This window comes from Apus apus, chromosome 4 (assembly GCF_020740795.1).
Source record: "Apus apus isolate bApuApu2 chromosome 4, bApuApu2.pri.cur, whole genome shotgun sequence".
Classification (NCBI taxonomy): domain Eukaryota; kingdom Metazoa; phylum Chordata; class Aves; order Apodiformes; family Apodidae; genus Apus; species Apus apus.
Window position 1 is genome coordinate 22,944,701 of NC_067285.1, and position 6,923 is coordinate 22,951,623.

A 6,923-nucleotide genomic window follows, 5' to 3' on the forward strand; every position below is an offset into this window, starting at 1 on the left:
GCACCTGTAGTTCAGTGCCTCTGAAAATCTATTTCTTAACCTATAAAATGGATTAGTCTCTAGCCAATCTTTAACTTGCTTTTGAGTATGTATGCATATGTAGCCCACTGTTCACTGCACTACACCTCCCGCTCTGTCTCTGCATCTGGCCAACAACGGATATGAGTATGCTACAGCTGCTTGCTAGGGTATTTAACTTGAGGTGTAAAGGTTTGTGATTTAGCCCTGGAGGTCCCAGGTAATGAGCAAGATTATGATGATTACACTTCCAGAATTGTATGTACTCACATTCCTAAGGACAGCTTGTGATGGGGGTGTGGAGAACACAGCTTCCTTTTATCTGTTCTAAAGCTCAACACATTTTTTTTTCCCAGAATTAAACTATTACAAAATACATCAAAAGAGACTTCACAGAAATATGCTTGTCCTAATTTTAATGTCTGCAACACCAAGACTGGAATAATGTTGCACAAAAGAGTTTAACATTTAATAGATTGTGAAATAACATAGTTATGCAATGAGCGTTTTCAAGATGAAGACGCAAAATTTGCTACCTCATTCTGATAGTACTCAAGTTACTGTGTAAACTAGTCTGTGTATCTATACATACAAAAACTGAGCTAAGTTACTGGGCAATAGAAGTCTATTATTGCATTTGCTTAATTCAAGATGATTAGCTATCAGAACAAATGTCAATATTTTCAAAGGTGTTCTGCATAAAAAAGTTCTTTTACAAGTAGAACACTTCCCTTTTTTCTTATTAAAGGATTTTAAAAGAATTTTAATGTAGAAATTATTATTATATTATTTTCTTGGTGAAAGACCTGAACAAGTCACTTCTGTATAAATAATACATAAGAGGTAAAAGTTCACACATCTTACCCATTACTGAAGTGTAGCAATTTCTTGAGTAAAACATGAGGTAACAGATCAGACAGATGTGCTGACTAACCCCCCATGCTCCTATTAATTTGAGACAAATCAGCTCGAAGTTGTCTGTCTGTCGTACAATAGCTAAAACTTGCTGTGTCCAGTTTTGCGTAACTTCTAAAAGTACGTGTGTTCAATGTAAAATAGGTAGAATGTGGGTTTTACCTATTTACTACTGATTCACCTTGCATGGTTTCTTCAGATTTTGTCACATGAGCATTTTTCATCACAGACAGAAAACTGAAATTCCCATAGTTGGCTCCAAGGTACTCCCAAGCCCCTTCCCACATTGTCATGACTTGTACAACTGTGTTGAGCTTAAAGTCTATATGGAATTAGAATTTTTAAGTCTAAGGCTTTTTAGTCCCAGGAAAAATTCTGCCTTCCTTATGATTGCTAGAAAACTTCTGTTGACTTCAGGCTGGCTAGAACTTAGGGTGTGTGTAAGTTTAATAGCTTAAAAGTATAAATGTAAATTGACACAATCCCATTAAGCAGCAAACACAGTTAACCATGTGGAACACCATGTTTATACAAGTTCAAGCGTTTTAGTTAGAATACATATTTTTTTTCCCTTACAGAGTTAGCTTTTTTCATAATCTGTGACCTGGTATATATGCAGCAATGATGATACACAAGTGTCTTCTCTAATAGGTACTTGTACTGTCTATCAGTAGTGGTATAACTTACTAGTATTTTTAATTACTTTGACACTATCTACATGTAGGAAATGACACAATTCTAACTCAGACACTTTAAAAATAGCTATAAAAAATAATAATAAAATAGTATAAAAAGTGCTGACCATCTATTGAAGAAGTAAGACCTGCTATAACATTTTTTCAAATTGTTTAAAGCCAGAACAAGATTGTCATACTTGGAGTATCAAATTTTCTCAGAGAATTTGTCAGTACCTGGTTTTTAGATACATCAACAACCATTTGTTTCTCAACCCAATGATGTAGTTAAACTAGAAAAATTAGTTACTCCATCTGGTCTAAATTCCTTTTGCAATCCTTTTATAAACCTACTGATGTACGTAGGATATCTGCTTTTGATCAAGCACAACGTTTTACCTGAACTCTGTAAAGTTCCTGTAAAACTCTGAAGACCATAATTATAAATATGATTAGCGCTTTTCATAAAATTTGTTTGACACCTCTACTGGAATGTATTTAGCAGCTGATCCTTCTAAAAAAACCTTTTTTTCTACTCACCTGTTTTATCCTAGGCCTGCTGAAGCAACATATATTTAAGGAAATTATAATCTGGCAAAGGGAAGGGAATGGGGGGAGAGAGGGTAGGATAAAAAAAATAATCTTGTGCATGTTCTCAGACTCATGAGCTTAAATAATTCGTTATGAAAACTGGCTATGCAGTTATTACTCTCTTCTTAAAAGTTGACAAAATTAACTTGAAATCTTGTTGTAAAAATACATGTAGGGACAAGTAATATTTTGGCTGTATTTTGGTCTCCATCAGAGAATTTCTGTGGCAGCCTGATATACCGAGGGTGAGCAGCAGCCGGGCTGCATGTGTGTTGTTAGAGAGAACAATCACCTGTGGCTCCATATAGGGTAGGACAAAGTAACAAGAATGCAGGCTTACTTGCACAACCAATAACTCCACTACAAAAACTAGTTTTTATTTGTTGTATAATCAACACACGCAGTGAGAAATCTTACCATTTTATGAAGGCCTTGTCAGGCAAACCTTGCTGTCACCTAACCTACTATAGTGGTTTCTGCATTCTTTTAAAAAATTTGAGTGAAAGGTCCCTATTCAGATAGCTATTTATCTAGCAACTTAGTGGCTACAGATTCGTGTTTTTTCTTACTTCACCTGAGCAGGTTCATCTCCTCTAATTACCAGCTAAGGTGGAAATGGAATGTTGCAAGTGTTACTTTTTTTTAATAGAATGTTTAAAGCTTTTTCTTGGGTAGAGAGAAGGTGGGAACATGATTAAACCTCAGCAGTAACTGGGAGACCTGAGCTCCAGGTTTTGGCAAGCACCATAACTAGAAAACAGTCTTTTTCCTTCTTCCCTCTGGCCTGGTGCATTTTTATGCAAAGTGAACGCCTTCAAAGGAGGGGGTGGAGATTTTTTCCCACATTAAAATAGCCCAGTGATTAGGGACTCCAATAAGTGAGAATTGTGGGTTTGAAACCTTTCAGGTCTGGGAACATTATATTGCAGCTGCAGTTGTAGGTCTTGTGATGGCTGAAAGGGTGTTAGGAATGGGATTGCTTCCCTTGCATAAGTGTACATCCTTGCACCTGGGCTGTCTGTCCCAGTCCCAGCTGAACCGACCCCTCTAAAGCCATGGCAGTGGAGGAACTGCAGTGGCAGCTTTCCAAACAGGGTGCTTTGCCCCGGAAAAGCTGAGTGGTTGAAAACGGCCCTTTTCCTGGCCACGCCACAACGGGAAGGCCTTTCCCTGCCCGACGCTGCCGGCAGGGCCCCGAGGTGACTGCTGCTCTGGCCTGGGCACCCAAGTGCAGCGCTGCCCCACTGCGTCCCACCGGTAAGGCAGGCAAGGAGGAGAGAGATGCCTTGGCCTTGCTCTCGGACCCCATCTCAACCAAGAGGCGAGGCACCGTGGGGCCCATGTTGAGGGGCTGCGGCAGGGCCCCGGGGGCGCAGGGCGGGTCGGGCGCGTCCCAGGCCTGGAGCCCTGCCCTGCGTCCGGGCTGCCCACCCGCCGCCCCCGCAGGAAGGAGGGGCAGGCAGGGCGCAAGTCTCTGGCTTATCTTCTCCTGTCCTTCCTCTCTGCCTCTCACCATAAGTAATAACGGCATTACTCACAACTGGTGCGTTTACACTTACCAAGCGTCTTAGGAGGTGGCAGTGTACGTGAGTAAGAAGGCTGGGCAGCCAGGATAGGGTACAAACGCTGACTCTGTAATACGAAGGATAGGTTTATGATAACCGGCATTCTGCTGTCCTACCTAAAATCAGTTCTGCTTGTCTTCTGTGGACTACAGTAATCATCCCTGTTCATTTTACAACACTCTTTTGTCACTGAAGCACGTTGAAGTTAATCCGTTGGAAACCCCTGGCGGGGAGGGCCCTGTCTAGTTGGGTCTAGCCGTAGCGGCTTGCGCAGGGCTGTGTCCAGGCGCCCCTCGCCGCTCGGGGAGAGCGCGGCCCCGCCGGGGCGGGGGCTGGATGCCCAGGGCATGGGCTGCGCAGCCCGGGTGCCGGGGTGCGAGGGCGGGGCAGGGAGAGAGAGAGCCCCAGACATAAGCCTCAGCTTTTAACGCTTTCAAGTAATGATCGGGGGGTAACGTGACAGGTAAAGGAACTGGAAATTAGCCGGTATTAAGTGAGAAATCATGAATCAGTTTAAGGCTGGTTGTGTCCAGTTGTTTTTTTTTAAGGTGATTGAGGAAAAAGGCAAAACGGTTTGAGGATCCTGGAGCCCGTGTACTCTCTTCTGAAGTGCATGGAACGTCTAGTTCTACATCGAAAATTCTTTCCTAAAAATGACCGCTGTACATACAATAACGTGAATGACTCGCCAAGTGTCTCTTAGTCTGTTTGATCTCGATCGCCCAGTAGCCTTCCCCAGTTTAAAAACAATGGGAAAATGTGGTGTTTGGATTTAGACAGATTTTATATCAGCGATAAAAGGGCTCTTTTTGTAACAGCGTAGGTAATTAGAAACTTGGAATTCGCAGTTCACATTCGCCATCAAGATCACAGCAGGAAAAAGAAGATAGTAGAGTCTGCAGTAGCTTCAGTAATTCCCTTTCACGGATTTCATGTGACGGCGGAAAAAAAAAAACAAAACGTTTTCAGACCGAACTTTCTTGAGTTTAATATACAGTGACTTCAGAAAGTGCAATAAAATCAATTAATATCGCAAAAGCGTTGCGGCGTAAGGATTTATGGAAATATAATGGATTTACAAGTATGTATCCTACGACTTGATAAACAGCAATAGGAAACAGAGATGGTGAAAGAATTAGTCCCGCAGCCTCAGCGATTATGGACAATTCATTGTCATAATTTTGTCCTTTCGGTGGTTATTCAAATTTCTTTTTAATTTTGTGATCCGAGGCGCAGGGGATCAATCTAAAGTTTGGTCTCGGCTTCCTCGGTGCTGGGTTTCTTCTGACATTGTCTCTTTGCAAAGCAAAAGGTGATCTGTCATTTGTCAGGGCTTCTCCACGCAGAGAGCTTATTCTTAGTTTATCTGCATGTATTTTAAGGGTTATTTTCATTTGCCTTAGTAAATAATGGTACACAACGGAGGAAGGATCAACTGTTTGCCTCCCTGTGATGCAGGGTTTTTTCTCCTTTTTGATTCTCAGAGGTTTTTCACGGAAACTTTGAAAGAGCCGCGGTTGTAAAGGGAGTGCGAGAGCATGCCCTGGCTCTTGAGCAACACTAGCACCGAAAACTTTTCTGCTTGCTGTCAGAAGTTTGTAGCCCTATTATTACAATAGAAATGAGACATCTAACATGGAGTAAAGATTACAATTTCCAGAAGTAAGAATTTATTACAGTAAAACTGTGATAAGATCCCATCTGTTATGAACACATGTAGCACCAATTGTTTTTCATACAACTGCAATCTATTTACCCTTCAGAGTGAATGAGATTACAAGCTTGATTAAAAAAAAAAAAAGGGCAAAAACACACACAAAAAAACCAAAACCCACGAGCACCAGGGTTTTGTTTAGTCCGGCCTATCTGTGTTTATCTGGCTAACTCCATTTATACTGCAATACTTCCCTTCTGATTACATCAGAGATTGCCTCTGCCCCAAACAAGCGGTTTGTATCGGGTTCAGGCCCGGCACGCCGGATGCGGGCGGTGGCGGTGCGCGGTTGGCCGCGGGGCCCGTTGCCCTCCGCGAAGCGCGGCCGCTCCCGCCGCAGCGGCGCCTCTCGCCGGCGCTGCCCTGAGCCTCCCCGGGGCGGGGGTGGGGGGGCGCTGCGGCAGCGCCGCCTGGCGGGCGGGAGCCCGAACAGACCCGCGCAGGGCCGCGGAGACAAAGGGGCGAAGCCTTCCCTTCCCTCCCGGGCAGCTGAGCTGCTATGCATAAAGTCCCCTCGTGGGTGTCCACGTAAAATGTGCCACGCTCTGGCCTGCACTTCAGGGGAGCAGTAACTTGTATTATTGACTGGAACGCGAACCTGACACGGTGAAGGGGGAGGGGAGATATTTTTGTGTTTCCATTGATGGTAGTAGTTTAGCAGCAAGGAATGTGCCTGCTTGTCGTCTTATCCTATCCCACAAAAGTGGTTTGTATCAAGGAGCCCGCGCTTCACAAAATAAAGCAGGAAAGGTGCAGTAGTTAAAAAAAAAAAATCCCACGTGTTCTTACCACGATATCCTGAGAACGGTAATCTAATTTTGCTTTCTTTCAAACTGATTCAAGGCATATATGTGTGTGTGTATATATATGTGTACATATATCCTCCAGGTTTCAGTGGGTGTCTTTCTGCTGCTCTGTTATCATTATTTCTTGCCTTGATGTGACGTTGAAGACAGATGACAGCATTGTCAGGTTGCCTTCAATTCATTTAAAGATTAAAAAAAATAAAAATAAAAAAATACAAGTCTTCTTACAGTATTCAAAGCCTGAACGGATTTACTTTTTCCACGTAGGGGACGGGATGGCTAGGAGTGGGGGGAAACCGTTGATGAATTTCAGACATGAAGAGAGAACAAAGTCTGTGCATCACTGTGCGCGCACACACACGCTCAGAACAAGCAGCCGGAGGTGGGATTTTTGCAGCAGCAGCACCTGGTTGTTCTTGATGGAGAAATATCCAGCATTAGGACAGCCTTTTCGCATTTATGCACAAGCTCAAATGTATAATCTACTCAAATTTCAGCCCCGTTTCTGCTGCCAAAACATTCCACCTCCAAAGAGATGGGAGCACAGTCTCCGGGTCCGTCTTTTTTCTTTTGACACCTTTATGCTTCATCGCAACATTTTTATTTTTTCTTTTTTTTTTAAGAGCAGTCTGTCTCGAAT